At 39.3% G+C, this 18,606-nt stretch overlaps 1 long non-coding RNA gene across 1 annotated transcript in view; it reads left to right on the top strand.

Moving 5' to 3' along the window:
- Nucleotides 1–18,606, top strand: part of LOC140119084 (uncharacterized) — a 141,826-nt gene that overhangs the window by 68,008 nt on the left and 55,212 nt on the right. The window lies entirely within an intron of this gene.

The following is an 18,606-nucleotide window of genomic DNA, read 5'->3' on the forward strand; positions in this document are numbered from 1 at the left end:
GCTTGCAAGCGACGGAAATCAGGGGGCGTGCCCGTTGGAAAACCCGACGGATTCGGAAAAAAAGTGGTATTTAAAAATTAATTAGTGTCGCTTGACACACACTTACATGCACCGAAGAGAAGAAGGTGAACTCCGGGAGACCTCAGCGCCTCAGCGATGGTGGACATCGGGCGCACGGACCTTAGTGAATCCCGGCAGAACCCGAATCGTCGTCGGAGAACGCACCGCTGGATCGCGACTGGACCGGGTAAGTAAATGAGCCCCATTGTCTGCAGTCAATGGCGGAGGATGTCATGTACTGTACTGGCACTACTGCTCTCATCATTGCAGCGGAGATGCGTGTAATGCGGTATGTGAGTGTTGCCTGTTAATATTTGAAGCAGCTTACATTTTTTAAAGCTACATTAACCATTTAAAATATAAAACTGATTGTCACCACTAAAGGGAGCTTGCACCCCTATCCCTCAGTGCCATGCAGTATGCATTTTATGGCATTCACTCTGTGCCTTCAGCTAGTATGTCTTTTTGCAGAAGCCTAGCCAGGTGTAGATTTAAGGAGAGCAGTTTATGATAACTGGGCAGCTACAGTATCATTCTGAAGTGGAAGGCAATCTGATTTGTACTATTTAACACCTCAGATGCCATAATCAATGATGACAACCACTTCTAAGGGGTTATTGAAGAAGGAGAGCCCCTTTTCAGCCTCCACAATTACATCTTGTGGTTCAGATAGTTTCCATGGCAGTTGCAGGCTCTACAATGGCCTCAGATATGCCGTGTATGAAAGCCTATTAGGCCTCACCTCCATAGCAGACTAATAGGTTTCCTTTCAGTGTATAATACACTACAATATTGAAGTATTGCAGTGCATTATACATGCAATCAAATTATTGCCAACGGATAGCGGGAAATCTATCATCAAAATAAAACATGATAAACCACATGATAAACTCATAGATCCATGCACTGGTAATCTTCCTTATATATTTGTTATACATGGCTTTCTTCCTTTTAGAATCAAATTTTAAAATTTAGCTAATGACTGTGGTAATCTTCTTATATGAGGTATCCCTGACCACCTTCTTTCTAAAATCAACTTTTAAAGTATGCTAATGAGCCAGATGGGCTGTGGTAGCATTACCAGAGCTCCTCTGTGCTGTAATCTCAATAACAGGTATAAGAAGCCTGGATCTTTTAATATGTGTCCATGGTTTATAATGCTTGATTTTAATGGCAGATTTCCTAATGTTGATTTAAAAATATTGTAAAAATTATACATAATATACATAATATTTGTTAAAGCAAAAATGACAGAACAGTATAAACAAAACTGGTCTGGTCTGCTGGTTGTTTGTTCAGCTTGCCGTTTCTCTTGGGCTCCTGTGCTCATTATAGCAGCATTGCTACATTGGCAGCATTATTTACTATGGGAGTCAAGGTGAAACCAAGCTGTTCTGCAGAGATTGGTTAGGGCAAGTAAGCAGAACAGATCACGGGAGGTTCATCTACAGTATCACTGTAATTTAGCAAAATCCAATAATTGAGGACAGTAAAAATGGGAAGATCTATGTTATATGTTGGTTATATGCAAGAGACTCCTCTGCTTTATGTTATATATTACTCATTATCAATAAATGTAAGTTATTTCTTATCATAAAGTGATTTCATATTTAGCATTTCCTGAGGATGACTGCAATAGGTCAGATGGATTGAATAGTTTAACATAAGAATGAATCTGTAAGTAGGGTCTTTATTAAAGATTATTAAATTTATGAAATTTCAACATAATAAAAAGCAACTTTAAAGCACTACTAGGGTAAGCTAAATAAAAAACCTTGCAATATCTTCCCCTCTCCCGTTTACTGGAATCCAGAACACACTGCCAGGCCCCATTCTTCTGCCGGGCGGCTTGGGCAGCGGACCTGGGCGTAATTCCGGTGGAAGAAATGGGGGCGCCAGAATCCACCCCCTGCTTGCAGTAAAAAAAAACCTAAGTACTCACAGCTCGTCTTCTCCCCCAGAGCAACCCTGTGAGGGCGGAGGGAGAAGACGAGCCATGCGGTGCCTGTGGGGGGGAGGGGAGGCAGCTGCAGTGTGCTGCTACCTATATACTGGGGGAAAGGGGGCTGCACTGTGCTATCTACCTGTATACTGGGAAAAGGGGGCTTTAGTGAACTGATTACCTGGATAGGGAGAGGGGTTGCAATGTGCTAACTACCTATATACTGGGGAGGAGGAGGCTTTACTATACTGTTCACCTATATACTGGGTGGGGAGGGGGAGCTGCAGTGTGCTGGCTACCTGTTTACTGGCTTGGGAGGGGGGCTACAGTGCTGAATACCCATATACTGGGCGGGATGGGGGGGGGGGTGCAGAGTGCTGGATGCCTATATATTGGGGAGATTGCAGTGTGCTGGATACCCATATACTGGAAGGGAAGGAGGGAAGCAGTGAACATATATGAAATAATTTTTGATACTGTATATATGTATAAAGGGATCAGGAATTGGTGCTGTTTCTATACGATGCTTGGTTCTCTTATTGTACTTATGTATTGGACTCCATACTGGTGCTTTATTTTTGTGCTAAGCTTTGTTCTGGTGAAGTATATATGTAAATCACTATTATAATAATTCATGACAGACACAATGTTATAATTTGAAAGATACTGTACATTTTATATAATGGGGGGACACTGCCAATACTGACAATGTTAGAATTCATTACCGTAGAGCAATGTCTCGGGCAGTGGTAGCGAACCTATGGCACTCGTGCCAGAGATGGCACTCGGAGGCATCTCTGTGGGCACCCGGGTTGTCGGATTGAGGCTCTGGTAGCAATAAGTTTGTTACTGCCTAAATTGCTGTGTTGGCACTTTGGGAAAAGATAGTGGTTTTTGGGTCTCATTTTGGGCACTTGATCTCTAAAAGATTCACCATCACTGGTCAAGGGCAGTGGTGGCGAACCTATGGCACTGGTGCCAGAGATGGCACTCGGAGGCATCTCTGTGGGCACCCGGGTTGTCGGATTGAGGCTCTGGTAGCAATAAGTTTGTTACTGCCTAAATTGCTGTGTTGGCACTTTGGGAAAAGCTAGTGGTTTTTGGGTCTCATTTTGGGCACTTGATCTCTAAAAGATTCACCATCACTGGTCTAGGGCAGAGATGGCACTCAGCTGCATCTCTGTGGGCACACGGGCTGTCTCCCAGTCACAGAGTTTGCCAGACATGGCATCTTCCTGCAGTCTCAGGCAGTCCAAGTAGTGCCCTGCTATTTTAAAGTGACACATCCTGTGCTGCTTGGTGCTGTTCGAAGAGTGAAAAGATGTTGTATTGGAGCTCAAAGATTCTGGTAGCAATAAGTTTGTTACTGCCTAAATTGCTGTGTTGGCACTTTAGGAAAAGCTAGTGGTTTTTGGGTCTCAGTTTGGGCACTCGATCTCTAAAAGGTTCACCATCACTGGTCTAGGGTAACTTAGTGGGATAATGCGACATAGACTATAATCCACACATAAATGCATGTTTGCAATAATTTTAGTTTGTGGGGGGGGGGGGGCTGTTTATGCTAAATATCAGGACACATTTTATATATTATTATAAAAAGATTTCATAAATAGATTTTTTGAGATTCGCCCTGTACAATAAATTACATAGAAACTGCCCCGCATACTGCCTAGTAACAACAGAAGAAGGTTTTGTGTTGTTTTTAAAGCAGGCTTTGATTTTGTGTTTTTTTTTTTAAATTTCCTTATTTTTTCTTTAACTCCATGCAGTCCCTTTATAAATTGAGGAAGTTAAGCAAGTAAAAAAGGTTTTCCTTAATACACTTCTCATCATGTAAATTGCAACAACAAAATCCAAGGATTCATAGATATGTTAATTATAAATGAATAATAAAAAATGGAATCAAATTATTCAAAACTCCTACTGATTTATTGAATATTCAGTATCGGTAAAATGCACATACACACCTTGCTCTGCTCTTTGCGCAGGTCATCCAGCTCTTTTCTCATTTGCTGACTAATGGTGCGCTTGTAGTAGCATGCACACTATGCAATTGGCATTCAAAAGTTGAAAAGAGTCACCTGTTAAACTTTGCACAAATGGCCTAAGCTACTAGCTCCACAATGTACCTCCAAGCTGTAAGGATACCTGAAATAAAGTCTAGAGTCCTACTAAGAAATCTGTGAGTAGGAGTGCTGTGAATCTCCCCTGTATAGGCCTCTTTGTGGCATTGGCCAGGTCAATCTCCCATCATCATTGCATCCAAGAATAATAAAATGAACAGTGCTCACACCTTGGCCTACACATGCAGTAGTCTGCCAAGTGAGTGATGCACCAAGGTCCGTCCATACTTGGCAAATGAATACACATGGGACACATGGCTTTGTTGCTGCTAGCATAAAGAAACTTTCCTCTCCGTTTGAAATTATTTCTTCAAATTTCCTAGATTCTCCGAAGTTTCCTACAATAATGATAATAACATTGTGTTAGATTGATTCCAAAACTCAAAAGTAATTTATTAAAAACAATTCTATTAGAAAACATGTTGCTGTTAGATAAAGAGTTGGATTTCATAACTAATCACAAGATGAAACAACACTCCTGAGATGCCGGAAATTACCCTGAGCATGCAGGATATTTCATCTGTTGGAGTAAAATAATAACATTATTGTTTAGAACCAGCGGGTAATGAAATCCTGGGATTCCTGGTGAGATGCCAGTGTAGCATGGCTAAAAGTAAGGCGATACATTATTGACATGCTTACATTTGTAAGCCTTTGTTCCCTTGTTATTGATATTTAAAGCTAATTAGGATGCAGCGGCACAACCCCCTAATTTGTAGAAATCCTTAAACCATCATTTCTCTGTGGCAAATGGTTTCAAATCAATAGGTTTAAGAGAGTTGATACTGAGTAAATAGATGACTTAAAAATAGTTTCCCTTATCTGAGCAATTGTATTTCTTACATTATTTCATAATATAACAAATTTAAAGGAGTTTTCCAACTTGCATTTTCCCCTGCAGCTGCCCCAACTATTCTCTGTTTTGATTCTGCCACCAAAGGAGGAGGAGCTGGGAGATTCCAAGATTTGTAACTCTGAAATATCTTCTTTGATAGGTTCACATAAAAATACATAATTTTAGCTAGTTCTGTTATTAAAGGGGTTGTCCACTTTCAGCAAATAATTGATATTGTTTGTGTAAGGAAAAGTTATACAATTTTTCTATATACTTTCTGTATCATTTCCTCTCAGTTTTCTAGATATCTGGTTGTTGTAATTCTATAGAAAGCTTCTATCTCTACTTTGAGTGCATAGAAATCTGTCCATGATCATGTGATGGACATGTAGTTGCATGAGCGGTTAGTTACACACAGCTCTGATTACTCTCTGTGATAATAACCGCTCCTGCACCTGCATGTCCATTACAAGACCATGGACAGATTTCTATCCAGTCGTACAGAAGGACAGTAAGCAGAGATCTAGAAAACTGCGCAATTGATACAGAAAGTATATTGGAAAAATGTATAATGTTTTCTGGCACAAACAATATGAATTATTTGCTGAAAGTGGAAAACTTCTTAAAAGTACATTAGGATGAAGGATTGTAAACCAAGATCTGCTCTCAAAAGCATATTATGCCCTTGTTTTTAAGAAAAAAAAAGGCTTTAAAATTATACAAATGGAGCACCTTAGGTTCATTTGCATATTTTTAAAAGCCTTTTTTTGTAAAAAAAAAAAAAAGAAAAAGGACATAATAAACTAAAAGAAGAGAAGATCCTGCCAGAGGGAGCATACACCAGTATGCCAGTGTACTTGTTCCTCGAAGCTGTAAGGATACCTGAAATAAAGTCTAGAGTCCTACTAAGAAATCTGTGAGTAGGAGTGCTGTGAATCTCCCCTGTAAAGGCCTCTTTGTGGCATTGGCCAGGTCAATCTCCCAGAGTCTATAGTTTTGATGCTGTTTGTGTTTGCACAAGGACCTACCTGCTTCCTTTACAGCGTGGTATTACGTATTTATCAGGAATCTGAGTACTCTATGCTGTTTGTGTTTGCATCAAGACTTGGATGGTTACTATACCCTTTAGAGATACCAACTATTTCACTATGGTCAGCCTTTTTTGTTTAGAATTCTATGTGATGGTTCATTTTGGTGTTTTTTTCTTTTAACCGCAATATTAAAAGTTATGTTTTATATGCCCTCACCTATTTCTATGTGTATAAGATTGGGATGGTGAACCCAGTGGCCTTCTTTATTGCTTTTTGCAGTATTTGAAAATAGGCTTGAAATTTGATTTGTCTCTCCTTATTTTAAAAATCAATGTTTCAGACAGTATAAAGCCTCCCACCAACATCTATACATATGTACATGCTCTCTCTAATATTTAAAGTGCTGCAGAAGCAAATACTATGATTATAGGTAAAGTGTTAAATTGGTTGTCCAGGATCCCTATTGTGATGTGACCGCAGCATTCAGAACAATGATGTCTCTTAATTTCCGGCAAAACATGCCACCCTACATAGTACAGTGGCCAGATGATTGGAGATATGTGATCTCTATGCAGCAGAAGGAAATCCAATGGACCAGCCGAAATCAGAGCACTGTAGCTCAATTGAGTATTAAAGGGAACCTGTCACCAGGAGACCCATTTTTAGCACTCCCCCAGTCCCCACAGAGTATAGTACATACACTGCCAAAGTGTTTTTGTATAAAAAATAGGTTTTACAGAAAAAAAAGATATGTTATATTGTACCTTTCATTAGTATCTGTTGTGTGACTAGGCACTCGTCCCCTAGGAGTGGCTGGAAAGGAGCAGTTTCCCCCCACCCTTGGGAAACAGCTCCTCCATGTGACCTTTTCAAATATATGAAAACACCCATCACTTGGCTTAGCGATGCCCCCTGCTCCTCTACAGCCAATCCCGAGTGAGGGGAGTTATTCATATATTTGAAAAGGACACATGGAGGAGCAGTTTCCCAAGGGTGGGGGGAAACTGCTCCTTTCCAGCCACTCCCAGGGAACGAGTGACTAGTCACACAGCAGATGCTAATGAAGGTACAATATAACATATCTTTTTTTTCTGTAAAACCTATTTTTTATACAAAAACACTTTGGCAGTATATGTTCTATATGGCCTGAGGTAGAAATAGAAATTATTTACTCATTCAAAAGATTAGGTATCAATTCCTAAAAAATGCTTTAATAATACAATTGGAGCAGAAAGTATTGCTCACATCTATGCATACACAGATACCATAGTAATTACAAATGTAATCATATTTGCTCCATACAGCACATTCATCATATAATAATAATAAACTTTATGTAATTAGCACCATCATATTCTATAGCGCTTTACAAATATACCGGCCTTGTTTAGGGCTAGTGAAAGGAAAATATATAGATGGAATATATAAACAAAGAAACTGATAGTTAATAGTGCAAAGCAATGACTAATAATCTAAATTATTTGTCTTATCTGCCTGCTCTTGGTTCTCTGCCTGCTATAGTATTAGTACTTTGTAATCTTGCTGTGTATCCAGTTATTCTGTACTGTTTTCTGTAATCTTTACCCTCTGCTTGTTTTTAAACTATCCTTTTGTCTTGTGATTTTGTACGTTGCTTGTCCTCTTTGTTCTGGTAATTATTATTCTCAGTTTGTACTGTATTGTCTTCATTTATGTGTTTTGCATTTTGCCACAGAAAGGAAACGTCAATTAGTTGTCCCATACCGCTTAGGGTAGGCGAGGCAATCAGGCTGGCAATGGGTTAAGTCTCAGGGCCCACCATCTCGTCTGTGTCTTCTGTTCATTCTCAGAGCCTGCTTTACAAAAACATAGCTAACCAGAAAAAGTTGCATGTTTAACCTTTGATATACTACTGTATATATTTATGTTTAGAAATTTATAGTCTTGAGCTCTCATTTATCTGGCCTTAGACATAGCTGTGCTTAATTTTATTTTATTTCACCTCACAAGAGGTGTTTTTTATTTTAGATCAAGGATATGCCATTAATGTCTGACAAATACAGGATCAAACTAGTACCATATATATCCGCCATCTTGTCTGGTGCAGGGACAACTAGAATGGAAAAGTAATTGAACAGGCATTTACTTACTTTTTTACTTCTACAGGAGTTCTGGATATAGTTTCCAACATGCTTTCTCGGTGGAACACATATATTTGGTGGGACTATATTTGGTACTTCTTTCATTAAAACATTGGGGATTGCTCGTAGAGTCATGAGAAAAAAACGTCCTTTAATTTATTGGTTTTATCAGTATATTATAAAATAACATCTAGTCATTAAAAGCTCTTAAAATTTTCTAACAACAACCCCGTTACAGATCCCACAACAGATTCCAGATGTCATTATTTATTCAACAAAATCTAAGCTAAAACGGAAACGTCATGTCTGAAAAACTAAGTGACCCCATGAATTAAAAGCCTGTGGATTAACCTTTACCGGCAATAGCTTGGAGAATTCTGTATGGTTTTGTAAGTCTCTTACATCATTGTAGAGGGTGACCTGTTTTCCTTTACATCTTTTCCTCGATTCATTGAGATTTGTGGACATCTGTTTATGTACAACTCTTTTATAGTCCCACCAGAGCATTTCAATTGGGTGAAAGCCTCTTGAAAGCCCACTACAAAACCTTTTTTTCTTTTACAACCATTTTGTCATAAATCCGCTATTGTCTTGTTCCATGACACGATTTTGGCCAAGCTTTAGCTGTTGGGTAGTTGTCCTCACATTTGACTGTAGAATCCAGAGATCTGTAACATTTTGTTACAAAATGTTTGTGCCGAAATGCTGTTTTAACCCCTTAATCATGAGGCCTGAAAAAGGCTTTCATGACTGGGCATATTAAACAAATATCATGGTCAACATCACGGTCAAATGGCTTCCGCAGGAAACAACCCTCCCTATGGTGGCAGATTCCTTGACCTAGCAGCTCTGATTAATTCCATCACAAATGATTATCACTTGACCATCTGTTCTATGTGGACAGCGGCAGCGTCTATTCACTATGTAGGGCTCCTTCAGCACTATGTAGTGATGAAAGGAGAAGGAAGAAGTGATAATACACCTCTGTCGTCCTTATAGACTTCTGCTGTCTCTGATAGCCAGAGACCCAACCTGCTCCTGTGATCATTGCAGGAGGAACTTCACTGACACCAAAATATGTGTCTGTTCATATGACAATGTTCAAGACATTTTCTGCTTTGTTCAGATGCAACTTTACAAACTGAAGACATGCTGCCATGTTCTTTTTGGAAGAATAAGATTTTTCTGGGGAACCTTGCCGTAGATGTCATACTTGCGCTATCTTTATCTACTTCTGCTGACATGAGCATAAACATTTTACATGCTTCGGCCTGTAGAGTCTGATACGTAGCTCTTGGGATTTTGATCACTTATCTAAGCATTGCACCCTGGGGTGAATTCCACTCCTTGGAAGATTGTTAACTATCATGAATGGATTCTATTTGTGAATGATCATTCTCACTGTAGTAGGATAGACTTCAAATTGTTAATACCCTTAAGGACGCAGGTTTTTTTAGCTTATTTCTCGCTCTCCACCTTCAAAAATCCATAACAGTTTAATTTTTCAGTGTACAGAGCTGTGTGAGGGCTTATTTTGTGCGTAACAAATTTTACTTTCCCGTGATGTTATTTATTGTTCCATGCCGTGTACTGGGAAGCAAGTAAAAAAATCCAAATGTGGAAAAATTGAAAAAAATGCATGTGCGTCACGTTCTTGTGGGCTCAGTTTTTACGACTTTCACTCTGCGCTTCAAATAACACCTCTAATTAATTTTTGGTTCAGTACAATTGCGGTAATACCAAATTTATATAGGTTTTATTGCGTTTTAATACATTTTCAAAAATTAAACGAATGTGTACAAAAAAGTAAAAAAAATTTTTTTGATGCGCCGATACCTAATGTGTTTATGATTTTTACTGTTTATTATGTTTTATATCAGTTCTATTGAAAGGGGGGTGATTTGAAATTTTAATATTTTATTAATTTTTTACATTTTGTTAACTTTTTTTTTCTTCAATATTTCTTAGATCGGTGATGGCGAACCTTTTAGCGGCCGAGTTCCCAAACTGCAACCCAACCCCTCCCCCCTTATTTATCGTGAGGTTCCATCCAAAAATTAAAGCAGTAACTTATTGCTCCCTGTTCCTCAACAACGTTCGATCATATTGGCCTCCTGAGGACAAGATGGAAAATTTGCATCATTTTAGCTTCTTTCCAGTGTTCCTCTGCACATAGAGAATCATGTGGCCAGCGAAAGGTCTTCCAAAGATAATTTGGCCCTGTCTACTCCCTCTTCCTACAGCCCCAAGTAGCGAACTATTATTTTAATATATGACTGAAAGCAGCATCTTTTAAGTTGCTTGGAACTGCAGGAAGATTCTTTGAGTCCTGTCAGAAAGGGCTCTGAGTGCCGCCTCTGGCACCCGTGCCATAGGTTCGCCACCACTGTCTTAGACCCTCTACCATGTACTGCAATACTACTGTACTACTGTATTGCAGTATATGGCGTTTTTGCATGTGATTTTGCATGTGATGAGCCACTGGCTCATTGTAACGAATCTCCTGAAACCATGCAGCCTCAGGTCTGACATATGATGACGTTCGGGGGAGCGACGATCTGAAGAAACATGGCGGCACCCATGGGCTGTCACGTTTTAAGTGCCGCCGGGGCACCGACAGCGGGTGATAGCAATGGGTCTTTGCTGCAATGTGCAGCAAAGGCAATCTCTGTATGCAGGCCTGTCAGCCTGTGAGCCCTCCTTCATACACCCTTTATAGCTCTGCGGTGGATATATCCATCGCAGAGTGTGAAGGGGGTTAATTAACGTTCCCAGATTGATGGGAGCAACAATTGCAAAGATCATTGCTGCTGTATTTCCACCTTTGCTTTGCTCATGGCAGATCAGACCAGTGAAATGGCAATAATGCTAGAGGTGGTCATACTTACTGATAATTGATTCTATTATGTATTTAGTTTTGATATTTCACGCTATTTTGGCTACTACTATTTTGGCATATTTCCTGCCAGATAAATAATGACATTTCATGGCCTCATTTATGAAAACTGAAAACCCTTTTTGTTGACTTTTAAGCAACCAAGCATAACTTTTTGTATGTCCTGATAAATAAAACCTTTAAATTATAGGGGTGTGTTCTTTCTTTTTCTTGTCATTGGACTGTCTAGTGCAGACCAGAAATTAATGCTGGGGTACTGGTTGTTCTTTTATGTTCTGTTTGGCAGTGCTACCATCACGCCAGTCATGGAAGCCTTCATGTGTCTTGAATATCAATTCCTTGAAAGATATTACTATTGTAAGACTTTTGAAATGTAAATTAAATGAAAATTCCAGCAGTTTATTTTCAGGACTGTTGTTTTAAGACTGTGTTTCATGTCCGTACAGTACATAACTTATTTCTATTCAGAAAGTACTTCTAGTTCACAAACTGATAAGATCAATAGCTATGTTGTCTTTTATATTCTTCCCATGAACACTAAATATATCGTAATAGCCCTTTTATCTGATTTGCTAGCATTATTCAATATGTGTACTGTGTTTCCTAAATTGTTGATGAAACGGAGTCATCTCCTAATAAATAGCATTTCCACATATTTCATTTATGTTTTTATTTGATGTTAGAATTAACTATTACATTGTTTAACTTTTAACAGTTGCATTTATTTTCCTCTGACGATTTCCGTTCCCATTTTGACATGCTGCTTTTAATGGGCAGAATCATTCATTATCCTGGAATGGTATGAATATAGAAGTATTAAAAGAAAATCTAAAGTACACCTGTGCTGGCAATATATCCACTGTGGCTAATTTACAACATTTATTGTATTGTAGTCACTCTGCCAATACCAAACCACTGTGGTATAATGCAGAGTAGGGGCAACAATAAAAGCCCAACGTATAAGTACAAATATTGGGGCACATGTATCTCATTTTTGGCATGGCTTTTAATGTGCAACTTTTTATGGTGCATGTGCTCTTTCGTGCCTATTTTCATGCCTAAGACAATCTCCCTATAAAGACAATTTTCTGTGCCTAGCGATAGTCATTGGATTGAATCGCTGGCTTTTTCGGGCAGCTACCTGGGCAAGAAGGGTATTGCTAAACATGAGAGATTAGGGCCAATGATTTTAATAGAAATGGAGTCCCATGAAATTCTGAGTTTAGAAAGTTGTAAGAATGGCAGAGAAGTTTTTGAAATGATGAAAAAGATAGGGATAGTTAAATGTACCATAGATTGTTGTACATGTAAATAGAGTTAATGTAAGCAGATGTATATGCTGATGTATGTGATGCCATCATAATAATTAATAATAATTAATATATGTTGACTTTTTGTTCAACAATGAATATATATTCTCGGTCATGGATAAATAAGATATCCCCTAAAAAAAAGACCTAGTTCCTCTTAAAGAGCAAAAATTAATAAAAGACATGAGGCTTATTTACTAAGGTCCACAGAACGCACTTTCATCGGATTTTGGAAATTTTCGGAATTTGCGCCGCTGTGAGAACTATTTAGAAGGGGATTGTGTTGCATACAATCGGATTATGGCGCGGCTGCACCAGATTTCATGCACCAGAATTTGGGGGGGAGGGGTCAGGCCGTCGGACAATCCATCGGATTAGGACTGTGTGCGGGATTTAACTTTAAAATTGTGTCCCAAGACAATGTACTTACATACAAGTTAATCGCGGCCCAATGCATTCCAGTCGGACATTCCGGATCGGGAAATGCGCCAGGGACTGTTAAGTAATTGTGCCCCACTTTTTTATTTTTGGGGAAACACAGTATAAATGTAGAGGTTCAGATGGGGGCAATGTTGTATTGGGTTTCATTTTAGCCATATATGGCATTATTTTCTTTCTTCTACCCTACAAACTATTCTATGAGCACCTATACAATTTACCCTTCTAAAATTCTAAATATATACGGTATTTGGTTGGGTCAGGGATACCTGATCCCTACACCAGCAAAAGAATACTAAAGATTTTAAATACACTAACTTTTACTTCTATTCGTGGTTACATAAATGGCGCCATGTAATTTGTGTATTATAGAAATATTAAAATCAAACCTAAATTATTTTCACCTTCATCACCTTTCTCCTACAATCTTAGGCGTTTCATGCTCTTCAGTAAATAACCTCTGTTCAAGAGATCATATCCCGCATTAAAAAGATCTGTAATCTCCTTTAAATAAGAGCACAGATCCTGGTTTAATGTAATCCACCCCCTGAAGCTTCTAGACATTATAATTCAGATAGAAGATTTGGCACAGGCAGAACATAGCAGGTTATGCTGCTTTGGACCCTTGGGGCCACCTCTTCAGCCAAGTTCATTAGGTTGTTCACTTCATCAATCATTCTGATGTTAACATCAATTTCTCATTTTATGCCAATTATAGTTGGAGAAATCTTGTGTCTATTAAAAACAAATCAGTGGCCGTGCCAATTAAAAACTCTATTTACATAGACATCTCAGTGACTTTAATAAACGCTATACATTAATGTCAGTTTTCTCTTAGGTTAGACAAGGGTTTCACACTCAAAGAACATTATGCAATAGTCACGGTAAAAATCTTTATTGTTGAATACATTGCATAAAATCCAACATATTGAACAGAACATTTGCTTGGTTACAATATAACTGACTAAACTGAGTGGTCTAATATCGAACTGGGACACATCTGGAACATTGCAAACCTCAAGCAGTGTTAGGTCTTGTCCCTCTCCCAATCGTGTAACTCTACTCCAAATGGAAAAGCACGGTATTGCTGCTATCTCTTCAAAAGCATGAAACTGTAGAGTTTAAATCAGACTTTGCTCTATTTTCTGAAACTAGTGTAGCAGTTTGAGGGAAACGTCATGCCCACATTGTAGGTAAATCCACCCATGTCCAGATATCGGGTCTAGCACTGCTGGCCTTGCATTTGTGTCCTCATATAAGCTACAGCTGTCCTGTGATTATGTTTATTTACTTCATTTGGACTCTTAGATTTGTTTTTTCACTTTTTTAACAATTTTGAAATTCTTCTTAGTATTTTTTAGGCCCCCTAGGGTAATTTAACCATATGCCAATTGATCACTCATACAATCTAAAGTAATACTACTGGTAACATAATACTTAACCCCTTAAGGACGCAGCCTGTTTGCAGGTTAAGGCTCGCAACTTTTTTTGGAAATTTGACCAGTGTCTCTTCCTGTGGTAATAACTTTTCAACGCTTTAAGATATCTCTGTGATTTTGAGATTGTTTTCTCGTGAGACATTGTAGTTTATGTTAGTAGTGTCATTTCAGTGATCCGTTCCTTTTTTGGGGGGTAAAAATTCAAAAATTTAGGAAAAATTTGAAAAAAATGACTATTTTCAAAGTTTCAAATGTTATAATTTTTAGACAAAAAGTGATACCACAAATTTTTTTTGATAGAAACCTTTTGCCATTGGTCTTCTTTTTATATCCATAATTTGTTTTACGTTTCCATTATTTTTATGGATGTGAGAAGGTTTGAAGTTTTAGTAGCAACTTCTCAGATTTTCTTGAAATTTGAAAAATGCGAACTTTTTGGTGATCAATTCAGTTTGGAAGTGCTCTATAAAGGCTTATGTACTATATACCCCCACAAGTAACACCAATTTATGAACCTAACATCTCAACCTATTCAAATCAGCATTTAAGAAGTCTGTTAACCCTTTAATTATTTTTCCGGAAGCATATGAAAATGGAGTGGAAATTTTGAAATTTCAATTTTTGATTTCAATCTTTCCAATTTAGCCCTAAAACGGATACATTCAGAAGGAATTTGAGGTAAATATATATTCCTAATTTCTTGCCCTGCTTCTTCCGAGTACGGCAATACCAGACATGTGGATGTCAGCTGCTGTTTCCCCGCACATCGATGTCCAGAACAGAGTTAGCGATACCGGGAATTTGGAAGGCCAATTTGGCTGCAAATATTTTGTGGTGCCACAGTGTAATTGAAGAGCCCCTGAAGTAAAAGTACAATAGAAAACCCCCCAAAATGTCACCATTTCGGAAACTAGACCCCTCAAAGAATTTATCGGTGGTTGTGGTGAGCATTTTAACCCCCGACACGCTGGTCAAAATTGAATGCAAAGTAAATGGTGCAGAGTAAAAATTGTGTTTTTATCTCAAAAATGTCATTTTAGTGCCTCATATACTGTGCCCAACCCATGCCACTTTAGACAAACACCCCAAAAATCATTCTGCGGGTTGTCCCGAGTACAGCAATACCACACATGTGCCAATAATTTACAGACTGGGCGCACAGAAGGGATGAGAACGGAAGGAGTGAAATTTTGATTTTCCAGCTCCGTTTTCACATGTTTGGATTTGGAGTGCCATGTCATGTTGGCAGGGCCCGTGAGGTGCCAGTGCAATAGAAACCCCCAATAAATGATACCATTACGGAAACTAGACCCCTCAAAGAATATATCGGTGGTTGTGGTGAGCATTTTAACCCCCGACACGCTGGTCAAAATTAAATGCAAAGTAAATGGTGCAGAGTAAAAATTGCGTTTTTATCTCAAAAATGTCATTTTAGTGCCTCATATACTGTGCCCAACCCATGCCACTTTAGACAAACACCCCAAAAATCATTCTGCAGGTTGTCCCGAGTACAGCAATACCACACATGTGCCAATAATTCACAGACTGGGCACACAGAAGGGATGAAAACGGAAGGAGTGAAATTTTGATTTTCCAGCTCCGTTTTCACATGTTTGGATTTGGAGTGCCATGTCATGTTGGCAGGGCCCGTGAGGTGCCAGTGCAATAGAAACCCCAATAAATGATACCATTACGGAAACTAGACCCCTCAAAGAATTTATCGGTGGTTGTGCTGAGCATTTTAACCCCCGACACGCTGGTCAAAATTAAATGCAAAGTAAATGGTGCAGAGTAAAAATTGCGTTTTTATCTCAAAAATGTCATTTTAGTGCCTCATATACTGTGCCCAACCCGTGCCACTTTAGACAAACACCCCAAAAATCATTCTGCAGGTTGTCCCGAGTACAGCAATACCACACATGTGCCAATAATTTACAGACTGGGCACACAGAAGGGATGAAAACAGAAGGAGTGAAATTTAGATTTTCCAGCTCCGTTTTCACATGTTTGGATTTGGAGTGCCATGTCATGTTGGCAGGGCCCGTGAGGTGCCAGTGCAATAGAAACCCCAATAAATGATACCATTACGGAAACTAGACCCCTCAAAGAATTTATCGGTGGTTGTGGTGAGCATTTTAACCCCCGACACGCTGGTCAAAATTAAATGCAAAGTAAATGGTGCAGAGTAAAAATTGCGTTTTTATCTCAAAAATGTCATTTTAGTGCCTCATATACTGTGCCCAACCCATGCCACTTTAGACAAACACCCCAAAAATCATTCTGCGGGTTGTCCTGAGTACAGCAATACCACACATGTGCCAATAATTTACAGACTGGGCACACAGAAGGGATGAAAACGGAAGGAGTGAAATTTTGATTTTCCAGCTCCGTTTTCACATGTTTGGATTTGGAGTGCCATGTCATGTTGGCAGGGCCCGTGAGGTGCCAGTGCAATAGAAACCCCAATAAATGATACCATTACGGAAACTAGACCCCTCAAAGAATTTATCGGTGGTTGTGGTGAGCATTTTAACCCCCGACACGCTGGTCAAAATTAAATGCAAAGTAAATGGTGCAGAGTAAAAATTGCGTTTTTATCTCAAAAATGTCATTTTAGTGCCTCATATACTGTGCCCAACCCATGCCACTTTAGACAAACACCCCAAAAATCATTCTGCGGGTTGTCCTGAGTACAGCAATACCACACATGTGCCAATAATTTACAGACTGGGCACACAGAAGGGATGAAAACGGAAGGAGTGAAATTTTGATTTTCCAGCTCCGTTTTCACATGTTTGGATTTGGAGTGCCATGTCATGTTGGCAGGGCCCGTGAGGTGCCAGTGCAATAGAAACCCCAATAAATGATACCATTACGGAAACTAGACCCCTCAAAGAATTTATCGGTGGTTGTGGTGAGCATTTTAACCCCCGACACGCTGGTCAAAATTAAATGCAAAGTAAATGGTGCAGAGTAAAAATTGCGTTTTTATCTCAAAAATGTCATTTTAGTGCCTCATATACTGTGCCCAACCCGTGCCACTTTAGACAAACACCGCAAAAATCATTCTGCGGGTTGTCCTGAGTACAGCAATACCACACATGTGCCAATAATTCACAGACTGGGCACACAAAAGGGATGAGAACGGAAGGAATGAAATTTTGATTTTCCAGCTCCGTTTTCACATGTTTGGATTTGGAGTGCCATGTCATGTTGGCAGGGCCCGTGAGGTGCCAGTGCAATAGAAACCCCCAATAAATGATACCATTACGGAAACTAGACCCCTCAAAGAATTTATCGGTGGTTGTGGTGAGCATTTTAACCCCCGACACGCTGGTCAAAATTAAATGCAAAGTAAATGGTGCAGAGTAAAAATTGCGTTTTTATCTCAAAAATGTCATTTTAGTGCCTCATATACTGTGCCCAACCCATGCCACTTTAGACAAACACCCCAAAAATCATTCTGCGGGTTGTCCTGAGTACAGCAATACCACACATGTGCCAATAATTTACAGACTGGGCACACAGAAGGGATGAAAACGGAAGGAGTGAAATTTAGATTTTCCAGCTCCGTTTTCACATGTTTGGATTTGGAGTGCCATGTCATGTTGGCAGGGCCCGTGAGGTGCCAGTGCAATAGTAACCCCCAATAAATGATACCATTACGGAAACTAGACCCCTCAAAGAATTTATCGGTGGTTGTGGTGAGCATTTTAACCCCCGACATGCTGGTCAAAATTAAATGCAAAGTAAATGGTGCAGAGTAAAAATTGCGTTTTTATCTCAAAAATGTCATTTTAGTGCCTCATGTACTGTGCCCAACCCATGCCACTTTAGACAAACACCCCAAAAATCATTCTGCGGGTTGTCCCGAGTACAGCAATACCACACATGTGCCAATAATTTACAGGCTGGGCACACGGCAGGGGTCAGGAATAAAGAAGCACAATTTAGGTTTTCAAGCTTCGTTTTCACTAGATTGGTAATGGGGGGTACCCCCGAGGTACCAGTACAATAGAAACCCCCAAGTAGTGAACCTATTTTGGAAAGGGCACCCCTCAAAGAATGTATGTAGGCTTGTATGAGCATTTTAACCCCCAACACGCTGGCCAAAATTGAGTGCAAAGTAAATGGTGCAGAGTAAAAATTGTGTTTTTATCTCAAAAATGTCATTTTAGTGCCTCATGTACTGTGCCCAACCCATGCCACTTTAGACAAACACCCCAAAAATCATTCTGCGGGTTGTCCCGAGTACAGCAATACCACACATGTGCCAATAATTTACAGGCTGGGCACACGGCAGGGGTCAGGAATAAAGAAGCACAATTTAGGTTTTCAAGCTTCGTTTTCACTAGATTGGTAATGGGGGGTACCCCCGAGGTACCAGTACAATAGAAACCCCCAAGTAGTGA

This window comes from Engystomops pustulosus, chromosome 2 (genome assembly GCF_040894005.1).
Source record: "Engystomops pustulosus chromosome 2, aEngPut4.maternal, whole genome shotgun sequence".
In the NCBI taxonomy this organism is placed as follows: domain Eukaryota; kingdom Metazoa; phylum Chordata; class Amphibia; order Anura; family Leptodactylidae; genus Engystomops; species Engystomops pustulosus.